The sequence below is a fragment of the Acinonyx jubatus genome, chromosome C2 (assembly GCF_027475565.1).
Source record: "Acinonyx jubatus isolate Ajub_Pintada_27869175 chromosome C2, VMU_Ajub_asm_v1.0, whole genome shotgun sequence".
Taxonomy (NCBI): Eukaryota; Metazoa; Chordata; class Mammalia; order Carnivora; family Felidae; genus Acinonyx; species Acinonyx jubatus.
The window spans coordinates 45810418-45825722 of NC_069384.1; positions in this window are offsets into that span (position 1 = coordinate 45810418).

Genomic DNA, 15305 nt, shown 5'->3' on the forward strand with positions numbered 1-15305 from the left:
TCAAGCTTTTTAAAGCTAGTGAGGACAAATAATAAGTTTATAATAAGGTACAAAACATAAAATGTAAGGCTTCTCATCCTTTTTTGAGCCTGGTTTCCTGCACTGCTTTATGTTCTATATGATCCTGCAAAACAAAAAGATTTTGAATAGCCTTGTACAAACTCATGAGGCATGAGGATGGAATCATGTTACAACATGATGACCTCCAGAGATGCCTGGGTGGCTCAGTCGGTTAAGTGTCCAACTCTTGATTTCGGCTCAGGCCATGATTTCATGGTTCCTGGATTTGAGCCCTGTGAGGGGATCCATGCTGGCAGGGTGGAACCTGCTTGGGATTCTGTCTCCCTCTCTCTGCCCCTCCCCTGCGCTCTCTCTCTCTCTCAAAATAAATAAACATTAAAAAAAAAAGAACATGATGACCTCCCAGTATAATTGAGGGGAATGGTCAGTATGGGATATCGTTTCCAGAAAAAAGGGAAATATGGTAAGCAGATAATACAGTTGATGCCCAGGATAGAGATAAATTTTTGAAGATAATTCCGGGGTATTGAGCTTATGAATCTAAGATGAACACAAATATGGAATTCAGAAAGAACTAACAAGTTAGGTGTGACAGAAGGTAATAGGTTTAACCTAGACAGTTATTAAAAGTTATTTCTACCGGTTCAGCCAAAGCTATCCAGCTGTTCCATTTGCCTTAGGTACAATAGTTTCCTGACCACCCTGCCCCTTCACCATATAATGCTCTCAGCAACCATTCTAGGAGGCTTTAGAACACTATGGGTCAACTGAAAGGGAGAGTCGTTTGGGAAGATGTTGGGGACAACGTGTTTGGGTATATGCAGGTATCTCTTCTGTTTAGGCAATCAAGGGACAATGGGCATGGGGCAATAAAGACATCAGACAGCAGTAACAAAGACATTTAACCAATGTCATGTGTATCTGCCTCCATGGTGTTTTCGTGGCACTTTCAACTAATGTTATTTGCTCAAGAGATGCAAAGCTGCTTTCACTCACGTCATGGCAAATTCATCTCATCTGGTGAACTAGAATGCTTTCTTGGAAAACACACATCTAAGGCTTTTTAACTTAAGCCCATATGAACATCTTTTTAAACTTAGGAGTCAAGAATTAGTTCCCTTTGTTCTCTATGTCTATCTAAACATTTTCTTCCACGTCTAACAGTTTAGCAAAGAGCACGACCTGCTTCTAGAGGTTGAATGAATACAGAGGGAGAAAAAGGCACTTTTGAAATATTTTCTTTTATTGCAAGACATGCTGAGATGCTGGTGGGTTACAAATGGAAATATGAATCCTGAGGAGTGAGGGCTGGAAGGGTAAAGATTTGTGAGATACCCACCATGCTGGAATGATGGAAAGTTCATAGAGGAACCTTTAGAAGAAAAGGATAAAGGGTTCAAAGTCAGAACACAGCGCATAAGACACATTTAGGGACAAGGGAAACAAGAAGTCGTAGGGCCTTTGGTGCCATGTCACAGAAGTATGAAGGGGAGAAGTCATCAAAGAGGAGAGTGTGGTCCGTGGGCAGAGATCTGCACTCTCTGCTCAGAGAACACAAGTGCTGAGTACCAGATTATGAAAATTATAAAGTCACTGGCTGCCTTTGAGACAGAGCTTCAGAGAACTGGATGAGGTGGATGCTAAATTGAAAGGATATATAGAACAATAGTAACTCAGAGTGGGTAGTTATAAGATTGATCTTTGGTTTGAGGTGGAAAACTTGAGCATGTTTTTTGCTGAAAGGAGTGAAGCAACTGAGGGAGACTAAAAATTCAAGAATATGCACCACTAGGAGAACTTATGGCCAGAACCAAGCTTTGTTTTCTCTGCTACTTTTCCCAAACTGAACCATTTAATCTCCATTCAGATAGCACAAAGATTAGGGGGCATGGGAATGAGGGCTGGGCCAGAAGATCCGATGCTCCTGGTCCTAACATATGTACCTTCAAGGGATCTGGACTTCTTACTCCAAACGTTTGTCCCTACCCTCACTCCCACCCTAACCAGCAGCCTTACTATTCTAGGCTCAACTGTAATAGAAGGGCTATGAGAACTTTGTAGGGGTGACTATTCTTGGTCAAACTAAGTCCTGGATCATTCATTTTTCCTGTAGACATTTATTTAACACTTTCATGTGCTATGTTAAAAACAACCACATCAAGTGGATGGAAACACTGGTATTGCCCTTACCTGCTGGATCAGGAAACTGAAGCTTATGTTTAGGCATAGACCAAGTTTCTGACGTGGACCTTGTTTCTAATGCTCTTTTAACATCATTCCACTGTTACACCTACACCTTACCAGGAACCAGGGTACACAAAAAAGTTACCTCCCTTTTCCTATCCTCCCAGAAATGGATATTTCATTTGAGCCACCAGATAATCTCTTCCAGTGAAATACTATACAGGCAGTTCCCACCTTGCCGGGTACTTCAGGACCATAAAAATCACTGAGAAAACAGAAGCCAAACAAATCAATCTTAATAATCAATGTGAAACAATTATGATTGTTCTGTGACCTTTAAAACTTTCTGCCAAAACACTAAGAATTCAGTTACTGTAGGTTAGAAATAAAAAAATATATCAAAATTCATATTTATTTAGTACACTACAATTTAAAGGCTTAGAAATATTCAGAATTCAAGTGTCTTATTTCTCTGTACTTATCAAGAATAGTTTGAAAAGTGCTGGGCTTCTCTTCTTATTCTGTAATTTCTGACCCAGAGTGAGCATCTTTTCTATACCTTAGTGAAGTGTCATGCTCTTTCTAAGTTTAAATTACCTTCCAACATTTTGTCCCTTGTGCCTTAAGTTTTGGAATATTCCAAGAGTTCCTTTCAGTTTTTATTTAAGTAATCTCTACAGACAATGCGGGGCTTGAACTCACAACCTTGAGATCAAGAGTCACGGGCTCTCCTGACTGAGCCAGCCAGGTGCCCCTCCCACACCCCCAAGAGTTCCTTTAATGTGAAATTGTTGTTGTTTTATCAGTATCACTTCTGGCTTGCCATAACCACTTTATTCCTTTATATTAATATGTTTTCCTTCACCAAGTTCCTCTGATACTTAACTTTATGTCTCAACTTGGTTGGGGCCATGCTGCCAGATATTTGGTCAACATCAGCTTTTCCCTGGGTCCAGCATGCTGGCTCACTCTGCAGATTTCTGACTTGCCAGCCTTCATAATCATGAGCCAGTTCCTTAAAGTAAATGTCTCTTTACACACACACACACACACACACACACACACACACACACACACACACCTAATTGGCTCTGTTTCTCTGGAGAATCCTCACTAATACAGTTCCTATGGCTGAATATCTGTCTCAAAATGTGGGAGGAATGAAATTTCCATGGTCAGCTATTTCTTCTATAATTTCATGTACATTCAATTAGGATTTCACTTCCAGCGTTACCACTTTTTGTTTCTTTACTACACTTTCATCTTTGTTGCCCAATTACCACTTTCCTTAATCCATTTTGGCAAAATGTCATGTGGACTTATCACTGAGAAACGAGGAGCCAACATAGCTACACACTTTGCTCTCTGTGCATAAACTGAATAACAGACATTTGGTGACCGATCACTAACAGACTTGCAGAAAAATAACGTGATTGGTCACTGAACATTGTGTGCACCTGTTATTTATGTTGTTATTTGTGGACTGAAGAGGTAGCACAAAGTGTGTACTTCATGCAAGTACCCACTTGCCATACCCACTTGCAAGTACCCCTACCCATAGTTATATGATGTGGTAACTGAAATTTGAACTGTGTTGTTGGAGACCTGGTGGTATTTAACTAAGCCACAGTAACTAACTGTAATTTGTGCATATTGAAACCATGCAATGCAAGGACTGCCTGTATTTACTTTTAAACCAGTTATCTAGATCTATAATTTAGCAACCTTTACCATTAAGGACTGTAAAGCAAAGAAAACAAGGTTCTCAACTGAATCAGCAGCATCTCTATAAAAATTCTATCATTTTATTAACTGGCATTCTTGAGATACCTGATACTTATTTTCTTTACTATTTTCTGTGAATAACTGGCTGCTTAGAGAATCACGTAAGAAATGTCCAAATCTAGGAAGTGGTTTGCGGTAGAGACAGCTACTAAGAATCTATTTTCCCTTTCTCCCTTTAATGATGGTACTCCAGGTTTAGTGGGGATGTAGCTGCCTCACTAAGGACCACATTCCCATCTTTTCTTAAAGCTTCTGACCAGATTCTGGCCAGTGGGTTGTGAGCAAAGCTGTTGAAGGCCACTTCTGGGTTTATCCTTAAAAGGAATGGATGTTCTCTTCCCTGGCCTTTTCTCCACTGGCTGGTATACAGAGGCAAGAGCAGGAAGTGGAACAGACACTTTGAACCCAGAAATTGAATCTGTGTGTTGAGTGGGGGTGTCAGAACTCCCCTATATAGGCTACTATTTCTGGACAGTTATATCAGAGAGAATAAATGTCAACTTTGTTTAGCCATTACATTGTAGGGTCTTTTGTTACAGACATTTAACTCTAACCTAAAAAAAAAAACACATGGATGGCTTCCTTTTTGGGAATAAGTAATAGCCTGTCATAGTAATACAGGGGATTTGTACACATCATACTAAATAGTTAATGGATTCTCCCCCCTTCTAACTTTGAGAAACTCAGAAGGGAGATACTTCTGCAAGTAGTTAGAAGGGACAAGAGAAAAACAGATGGGTCTTGGTCCAATCCCCTTCTGACATAACAAATTGAGTAGGACCTACTGATGGACAATTAATGATGTGATGAAACTACCACAGATAAGACGAGCAAAATCTGCCTCTTGCACAGAGAGGTTTTGGTGTTTACCATAAACACTTACTGTGCACTAAGGATATGAGCCTCCATTCCTAACAACCAGACTTGTGGGATTGGAGCCTTCCAATATTTAAATTGAATTCCCAGGAGCTACTGAGGTGTGATGAGAGAGACAGTTATCTGGCAATATTTATATAATACTTCTGTGACAAAAATCAGTTTAAGATAGTATTAATAAGTTAAGACATTGAAATGTAAATAATTTATCCTAATACAGTCCTTAAAATTTGTACATCATGAAATTTGGCTATTTTGTACAAAATTGATAAAAGATCAGATCCAACACCAACAAGTGTGTAATGCTCATATGTATACACTAGAGGGCACTCATCTACTATTTTCTGTTTGAACAAAATTTACAGTAATGGTTTTCAAATCAGTGCGTAGAAGAATCATCTTGGAATCTTGTTTAAAATGTATACCTTTGGGCTGTGGAGAGGCCTGAGAATCTGCATTTTTAATGAGAGGCTATAGGAGAGCACGGTAAAGAGCATGATTTGTGGAGCCTGACTGCCAGGGTTTGAAACCTGGTTTTGCTACTTGTGAGCGTAAATAATTGTTTAACAAACCTCTGTGCTCAGTTTCTCATCCATCAGATGAAGTTAGAAATAGCACTTACCTCTTAGAGTTGTTGTAATGATTAAAGGAGCCAACTTAAAACATACAACCTAGTGCCTGGCCATAAATATTCACTCTATTTTACAAGCGTTATTTTTGGTAAAGATATTCACTGATTTTGTTGTGGAAAGATTTGAGAAACACATGACTACTTTTAAAAGGAAAAAAGATATACTCTTGATAGTCTGTGCAGCCAGGCTAAGACTTCAGGCTCTGCCCCTCAGCTGAGTGATAACGGAACGGCAGGAACCGAAGGAGCAGGATGCATGAGGCAAAACAAGGCTGACGTTCATTCGCATGCTCTGCCAAAGAACTGGTACTGTATTCAGGAGTCAGTGGAAATCCTGTGAAGGCACTGAGGCAGAGGGTGGCACGATCAGATTTACATTTGAGATACATCATTCTGTAAGCAGAATGGAGGATGGAATGTGAGGGGGAGGCTGGAGACAGGTGGATAGAAGAGCTCAGGAAGATGCAACTGCTCCCTTTTCTTCCCAAGGGAGAGTCTCTAGAAAGCATTGGGGTTATTCACACAAGTGACTCTAAAAATAACAGTTTGAACCTCGTAAGTCCTTTCCTTTTAGGAGCTCAAAATAGAGTCAAGTTTGTGATAAAACACTCTCTCCACTCCCCCCGCGCTGACTTACATGCACTGTATACTATACAGTACCCAGTAGGCGTGCTCTCTAGGTTTTGAAGCCACAGATCCTGCAAATAGGACTCATGGAAGCTCTGCAGTCACCAAGGAAAAACCGGACTGCTCACCACAGCACCAGAAGCTCAGAAGGGAGATGATACTTCTGCATCTGCTTGGTGATCTTGTAGATGGTGGGGTAGATTTCCAGGAACCATGGCAACTTTGAAGCGTCTGACCTAAGAGGAATAAACTTTAGTTCTGCTCCCTCCCGTCCCAAGCCAGTGTGGGAGGAGCTGCGCAGGGGAGGAGAGGACAGGGGAGGATGGGAGAGCTAAGGTCACAGTCTCCACCTTGGCTCTGCCTGGAATTCACCAGCAGGGTTCTGCTACCGTCAAATTAGCTGGGTCAACAGTGCCAGGGAAAATAGCTACCTGAAGAGTGACTGTATGACTTCATGAGGAAGGAATTTATCCCTGGGGGCTGCTCTGCTGTATCAGTTCCTGCTTGTGCACTCAGCCAAGCTTCATATCGAGTCTCTGTGTCTCTTAGAAACATATCTGTTTTTAAGTCTCTGAAAACATGCAAAATGTAATTAGCTAAAAGAGCTCTTCCCTCTGTTACAGTTCTGAAGATTGCAGAATCATAAGCCATTATCTTAGACTGAGCTAGAACCTAATCCAGTGGCTTTCAAATTGTTTTGGTATCAGATTCCTTGAAATGAAATCGTGTGAAAAAGTCCAATTAAGATGGGAACAGAAAGAGCTGTTTCTATTGAAGGTGGTTTCTGGCTGGCAGTTGCCTCTCCTGGTTGTCAGACTTCCCACATCATATCATGTGACTTCATTCTTCAAATCCCTTGGAACTGGAGAGAAGCAAAGGTCCTGATTAAACCAATTCTCCCATTTTACAGAGGACAAAAAAGGGGCCCAAAGAGATACTGATTATTTGGGTAGAGTGTAAAGGCAATTGGGGGCATGCATAGAAATAAAACTGAAGTTACTATTCAAATTCATGGTAGAGAACAGAATTTGGAAAGGATTTTCTTAATGGTTTCTTTGGAGTTGGATCAGTATGTCAAGAAGAACAAGACAAATTGGAATGTATGAGGAGTGAGGGCAAGATTTGACTTAGATCCAGAAGAGGATTTCCAATAGGAAGAGATATAAACTTTGGAACTTTGGTGTCTCCTGCCTAGAATTTGTTTAATGTAGCAAAGCTACTTATCTGTCTGGAGAGAATCAAAGCAAGCTATGAATTATAGTCTTGCATTGAAGTGGAGACCTTCAGCTCTCCCAACCATTAGTCAGCATCGTCCTTGGCATTATCAAACATGCATCAAAGGTCTTTACCAGTTAAATACAAAGGTGCTTTTCCCACCCGACACTGTGAAGGTCAGTAATTTAGACAGAAAACAACAGGGCAATTTCCTGATAATTCAGGGGAGAAACATTCCCTAGTTCCAACCTGTAGAGGCTGCTTTTAGACAACAGGCTTGAGCAGTGGAAACTTGAGCAAGGAAAAGGGCCCACGACAACCACACTGCTGAGTGCAAACAGGCTCCTTAAGCAACACACCTCTAAATCGCCATAGGCCCTAAGTGACCAGTGACAACGAGGCACAGTTCCTCAAATTACCAAAAAAAAGGAGAATTCCATACATCCCCATACTCCTTCACTCCATCCTTCAACTATGGCCCCTCATCACCGCCTTGTGGCAGACAGTCTCTCCTTTGCTGTCCTGCCCACCATTCCCTTGAAGTGTATTCAACAAAATTCTATCTCTTTTGTTCTGTCTTGGGTGAATTCTTTCACTGGCCCATGCCACTAGCCCACACCCAGTTGGAATGCCCCACATTTTGTGCCCCCCCCCATCCAAGTGAAGCACACCACATAATCTTTCTCACTTTTTTATCTATGTTCAAAATCAAACTCAAAACTTACCTGGTCCAGGAAATGTGTACCCACCTGATTCAGTTCATTATTGTTTTTAGCAACTTCTATTCTTTTTTTTTTTTTTTTTAATTCCAAGGTGCTATTTTATTTACTTATTTTTATTTATTTATTTATTTATTTATTTATTTATTTATTTCTCAAGTTAATTAACATACAGTGTAATCTTGGCTTCAGGAGTAGAATCCAGTGATTCACCACGTACATATAACACCCAGTACTCATCCCAACAAGTGCCCTCCTTAAGGCCCATCACCCATTTCCCACACCCTACCCCCTCCATCAACCCTCAGTTTGTTCTGTGTATTTAAGAGTCTCTTATGGTTTGCCTCCCTCTCTGTTTTTATCTTATCCTTCCTTCCCTTCCCCTATGTTTATCTGTTAAGTTTCTCAAATTCCACATATGAGTAAAATCGTATGATATCTGTCTTTCTCTGACTAACTTATTTTGCTTAGCAAAATACTCTCCAGTTCCATCCATGTTGCTGCAAATGGCAAGATTTCATTCTTTTTTTATTGCCGAGCAACTTCTATTCTTTTTTTAAAATTTTTTAAATCTTTATTTATTTTTGAGAGAGAGAGAGAGAGAGAGACAGAGCATGAGCCAAGGAGGGGCAGAGAGAGAGGGAGACACAGAATCTGAAGCAGCCTCCAGGCTCTGAGCTGTTAACACAGAGCCTGACGCGGGGCTCCAACTCACCGAACACGAGATCATGACCTGAGCCGGAGTCGGAGGCTTAACCGACTGAGCCACCCAGGCACCCCAGCAACTTCTATTCATAACTTACCTCACTGAACCTCTGTTCTTTGCCTATAAAGTGCAGATAATAAGAAAGATTTCTCAGTGTTGTTATATGAATAAAAGGAAATAAGATATACTAGCTGTTTAGCACAGTGCCTGATAACAGTTATTTAAAAACGATTAGTTTCTTCCCTGGGATGGATCTCTGATAGACCAACTTAATAAAAATTTGTAAGGGGTTAAATTTTTCTATAGATATCTTCCCCTTTCTTTTAGAATCCACTCTAATTCTGGGCTGTCTTAGTCTTTATTTCTTTCCTTCTCCTCTGCCTTTTTATTCTGGAATAACTAGGATAAATTTTCATTAACGTGGAAATTAACTCATTTGTTAAGAACAAAGTGGAGAATGAATCAGACACCAATATTCAGTACTGTAATTTGCCTTTAGTTACAAAATTTTTAGATTGCTTTCCCTTAAACATTCACAGCAGAAGTGTTTGTTTCTCATGACTGTTACAACTCTAGATGGTTAGAGAACATTTTTTATCTGTAAATAATTAATTATATAGCCTTGACCAAGGGTAAGTGTCTCTGCAGATCAACATTTGGTCAATCCAGACCAGCTGAAATTAACCCAGGTTAGTGAAGTGGAAATGCTAAAACTGGAAATTTAAATACTTGAAATGAAAAATTCAGTGAATGGGCTTCACAACTGATTGCAGATTTTATAAAAAGGAAATTGGTTAACTTGAAGACAAATCAATAGAAATTATAATTCAAATTCAATAGAAGCTGAACAACAGAAAAAAATGATTGAAATAAGGATGAACAGGTCAGTGAGCCTCAATTTTGTGAGACAACATCAAGAAGTCTGTGTATCTTTATAGTCAAAGGGAGAGAAAGCAGGGGTGGGGGAGAAAGGAGGAAATGGGCAGAAAAAATATTTGAGGAGATAATGGCCCAAATTTCCCCACATTTGATGAAAAATATCAGTTCATAAATATAAGAAGCTCAGCAAACATTAAGTAGGATAAATACAAAGAAAACCACTCCTGGAAATTATAGTCAAACTAATGATCACCAAATAAAGAGAATATCTCCAAAGAAACCAAAGATAAAAGGCATATTTCATACAAAAAGAAAAATAATATGAAAAATAGCTGACTTCTAATGGAGACCATCAAACAATGAAATTACATACTAGAGTTCCAAGAGAAAAGTATCTATCAACCCCAAGGTCTATATCCAATGAAAATCTTCCTCAAAAATGAAGAGAAAATAAATTTTCAGATAAATAAAAACTGAAAAAATTAATCACTATTAGATGATCAAAGACTACTTTTTTATGTTTATTGTTGAGGTGGGGGAAAGGCTGAGAGACAGAGAAAGAGACAGAGGAATGAAGAACAGACTTTGTGTTGACAGCAGAGAGTCCGATGTGGGGCTTGAACTAAGGAACCATGAGATCATGACCTGAGCCAGTCAGGTGCCCCGTAAAGACTACTTTTATTTCTTAATTTAAAAAAGGAACTAATTGCTTAAAGCAAAAATAGCATTGTACTGTTGGTTTCTAACATATGTATATATAAAATGTATGGCAACATTAGCACAAAGGATGAAGAAGGAAGTATATTGGATTATGCTGTTGTAATGTTCTTAACTTTACCTGAAGTATTACAATATTAACTCCAAGTTGATTGTGATAATTGAAGGATGAATAATATGATTATTAGAATGCCAGTTAAAAAAAACAAAGAGTTAGACCTACAAATACAGTAGAAAAATTAAGATAGAATGCCAAATTTTTTTATTAATTCAAGAGAAGGAAACAAGGAGGTATAGAGAAACAAAAACAAATTGGAGAAATAGAAAATGAATTGCAAGAGGGATTTGCCTGTTCATCTTGAATAGAAGTGCTCCTTTTTGTGAACATCCTAATCATTCTCATAGAATTTGTTCATATATACCTTGCACCATAGTTATTTGTTTACAGTTTGTTCCCTCTTACTAGGCAACAAGCTCTTTGAGGATGAGAACCATGGCCAAATGGAAGAAGAGAATAAAAACTATGCAGACCTTCAAGTTCACTAAAGATTCAGTTGAAGTATCTTCCAAGTGACTAACTTGCTTCCATGTGAATACAAAAAAAGAAAACCCAAACGAGTAGCAAAAGATAAGTTTGAGCAATCTTTACACACACACTTATCATATTCCAAATGATCTTATTTCCCCACTGGCCAATTGGCTTAATCATTTCTATATGGTGCCAACTGATCAAGAGGTCACAAAAACTACCTCTAAACAAGATGGCAAAGAGGCTTCTTGTTGATTAGGGCCAACTCCAACTAACGGGTTGTGTGGCCACATCACACTCAGCAAAGAAGAATATCACAATTGCCTTATTGTCAGCCATGAGTACAGGTGGGAGAAGTAACAGCACACTTGGTATGTAGCATGATCCTGACTTAGAGTGTCATAACGCTGATGTTTGCGCTGACTATAGTCCCTGGGTTTTCCAGAACTATCCCATAAATACACTCTAAGTTATCAGATAATGTGTTCAAATTTCAGGTTTAGAGAATATGATCATCATATTTATGACAATATTATTCACATGAATTGACATGGAGTTCCCTAAAACACTCTTTAAAAGCTCATCAATTATTATTGTTCCCATAGTCACTCTGCAAAAGGTGAGATGAACTTGCTAATTTTGGTCCAAGAGTAAATGAACTCACTTCATTATTACTACTGTTCTTTCGGGGGCTCCCCAGAATAGTAGTTTGCAAATAAACATCTTTGGAAAAAATGTTTTTATATATGAGCCTTGATGATCTAGGTACAGGTGTGCTGAATGCACTTTCAGCATTTACTAGTGGACATTCTTTCCTAGACCCTTAATTTTCACATCATATTTGAAAAGACAAAAGAAGTGTATTTGTCATTAACCACATGGCATTTTTTTGAAATGAATTAATTTTCCCTAAAGCTTACTAAAAGTAAAACCTAACCCTAAAGTCATAACCAAATGTTTTACAGTATGAGAAAGCAGAATACTAAGAAGCAAACCCAGGAAATAAGCATTTATTCAAATACTCTTTACTCGGTGCCTAGTCCCATTACATATTTTTAAATTATGCCACAGAAGCAGCCAGTAACTCTATAGATGTTCATCAGATGACTTCTGGTCAGAAAAGTGTCAAGGAGTTATTTGGCTAACATTTCATAAGAAAAATTTGCAGCAAATATCTTTCTTTGAAATTTTATTTTCTCTTGGGAGTCTTTTCATGGGCATTTTCAAATGATATTTAAAATCTTATACCCAAATGATTCAATGTTAAAATCTGAAACCATCCAAATCACTTTACCCAAAAAGTATAAAATAGATAGATACACATATAAAAACAACTCATTTTAACCAACAGAAGAGAGTATTGAATGTAGCATGGATTTTAGCTTTTTTTTTTTTTCTTTTAATACCACAGATCTCATACTTTCTGAATTTGGAGTCAATAGCAAATTTTATAACTTATTTGTGCTTTTTGTATATAACAAGTTTTTTGAGATATAATTCACATACTCTACAATTCACCCATTTAAAGGGTAATTTTTTTTTTTAGTTTTAACGTATTCACAGAGTTGTACAATCATTGTTATAACCAACTGTAGAATATTTTCATGATCCTAAGGAGAAACTCTGCACCTACTACAGTAACTTCTCATTCTCTTCAATCCCCTCAGACCTAGGTAACCAATAACCTAATTTCTGTTTCTAAAGATTTTTCCTATTCTGACCATTTCATATAAGTGGAATCATAAAATGTGTGGTGCCTTGTGACTGGCTTTTTTCACTTGGTGTAATATTTTCCAGATTCATCCATGTTGTAGTACGTTACAGTGCTTCATTGTATTTCATTGCTGAGTAATATTCACTTGTGTAGATATACCCCATTTTATGTATTTATTCATCAGTTGATGGATATTTGTGTTGTTTCCACTGTCAGGCCATTATATAAATAACGCTATTTTGAACATCCATATACAAGTTTTTTTAGGGACATAAATTTTCATTTCTCTTAGGTATATAGCTAGGAGTAGAATTGCTGGGTCATATGGTAACCCTCTATTTAACCTTTTAAGGAATTGCCAGGCTATTTTGCAAAGGAATTGTATCATTCCAACCAGCATCTCAATTTCTCCACATCCTTGTTGAGACTCATTATTATTTGTCTTTTTTATTATATAGATCCTGGTGGGATGATGCAATACCCCATTGCATAGAAATTGCTTTTTGTTCCCTGTTTCTTAGACACCGAACGCATAAAATTAGTTTTGTACTTCTCTTATTTCCAATAAGACCTAGCCTAGGTGACACATATTGTAAGTGACCAATGAATTCTTCTTTAAAATTAGATTAACAATGATTAAATGTTTGTTAAAACATCTAAGGATCTAACACACTTTCTGGGAACTGATTTAAGAAGTAGTAGCCTGCAATAGGGACCTTGGTAAGCTGAAAGACAGCTAGAGGGGGTATATTTCTTACAATCCATAATTAACTTTCAATTTCTGGTAATGACCGACAGAATAATTTTGACCAATTGCTTCCACAGAGAATAATCAGAAAATCTAGACAAGCTTTTTCCAAAAAAAAAAAAAAAATTGCTTGTAGGTATTTAAGAGCTAACAAGGCAGTGAAGATCATTAGGGCCAAGATTGAGGAAAGGAAGGAAAAGAATAAGGGTGGAATAATAGAGATGAACCTGCCAGTTTAGGCACTTTTGTCCTAAGGGTATATACCGGCTATGGAAGATTTGAGTAAAAAGTTGAATAGAGTTTTTGATACCCTCATCTGGATGCAGGACAAAAACTGGATAAGAGGACTAACCAAAGAATGGGGTGGGGGCCAAGGGGGTCCTAGTAATTACCCTGAAGTCTAAACCATACGAATATAGAGATTAAGATTTAGCCTAGCTTTATAGTATCTCCATTATGATACCATATCAAATGAACTTGCATTGCTAACAGTTCTAGAAACTTCTCAGATAAATGTAAATCCACGTAAGAGGTTTAGAGTGAATTTTATATCCTTGGATGCAAGGATGAGAAAAAGAAAACAGCCTTAAATTAATTATCTAAGCATTCTTCTCTACAAGTGAAAAAAAAGCAACTTATTCCTAAAGAAAGCAGAAGGAATGAAATCATAATGAGCATGGAAAATGATGAAATAGAAAAAACAAAATTCAACTTAAAAGGTTTATAAAGTCAAAGTTGTTTCTCTGAAAAAAATTATAATTCCCTGGTAAGACTGTTATGAAAAAATAGAGAAAGCACAAAGAGATAATAAAAGGAATAAAAAATGGACAAACTAAACAGACAATGAAGATAGGGTTCTATGAAATTCTGAACACTTTTATGCCAATGGATTTGAACATACACATGGAATTGATAATGTCAAAATCAACACGACTTTCCAAATATGATGAATAAAAAGTATGAATAAATCTATGATTACTTAATCTGAAATATAAAACCTCTCCACAAAATATTCTGGGCCCAGTAGACTTCAGCAGTGAATATTATCAAATAGTTAAAAAAAAGTAACACCAATCTCACACCAATTTACTCATAGAGCATTTTAAAAAGTGGAAATACTTCCTAACTCATTCTGTGGAGCAACATAACCCTGATACCAAACTACAAGGACACCATGAGAAAGGAAAATTTGAAGACAACTGCACTAATCGACACAGGGCAAAATTTCTGGACAAAATATTAACAAAGTCCAAAAATATAGAGAAAGGATGATCTATCCTGAACAAGATACATTTAGCCGAGAATGTAAGGTTCCTTTAAATTCAAAGATTAAGCAACATAATTCATCACAGCAACAGAGTAAAGGAGAAAAATCGTAAAACATCTAAACAAGAGGGGCCCCTGGGTGGCTCAGTTGGTTGGGTGACCGACTTCATCTCAGGTCATGATCTCCTGGGTCATGAGTTTGAGCCCCACATTGGGCTCTGTGCTGACAGATCAGAGCCTGGAGCCTGTTTCAGATTCTGTGTTTCCCTCTCTCTCTGCCCCTCACTCTCTGTCTGTCTTTCCTTCAAACAATATGCACATTAAAAAAAAAAAAAGCATCTAAACAAGAGAAGATAAAAGCATGCAAACTTCAACATTTATTCCTGATTTAAAAAAAACAAAAACAAAAACAAAAAACAGGGGCACCTGGGTGGATCAGTTAGTTAAGCGTCCCACTTTGACTCGGGTCATGATCTCACTGTTGGTGAGTTGGAGCCTTGCGCTAGGCTCTGTGCTGACAGCTCAGGGCCTGGAACCTGCTTCAGATTCTGTGTCTCCCTCTTTCTGTGCCCCTCCCCTGCTTACACTCTGTTTCTCTCTCTCTCTCTCTCTCAAAAATAAAGAAACATTAAAAAATAATAATAAAAACAAAAACAAAAAACACCTCTTTGGTACTGCTACACTGGGA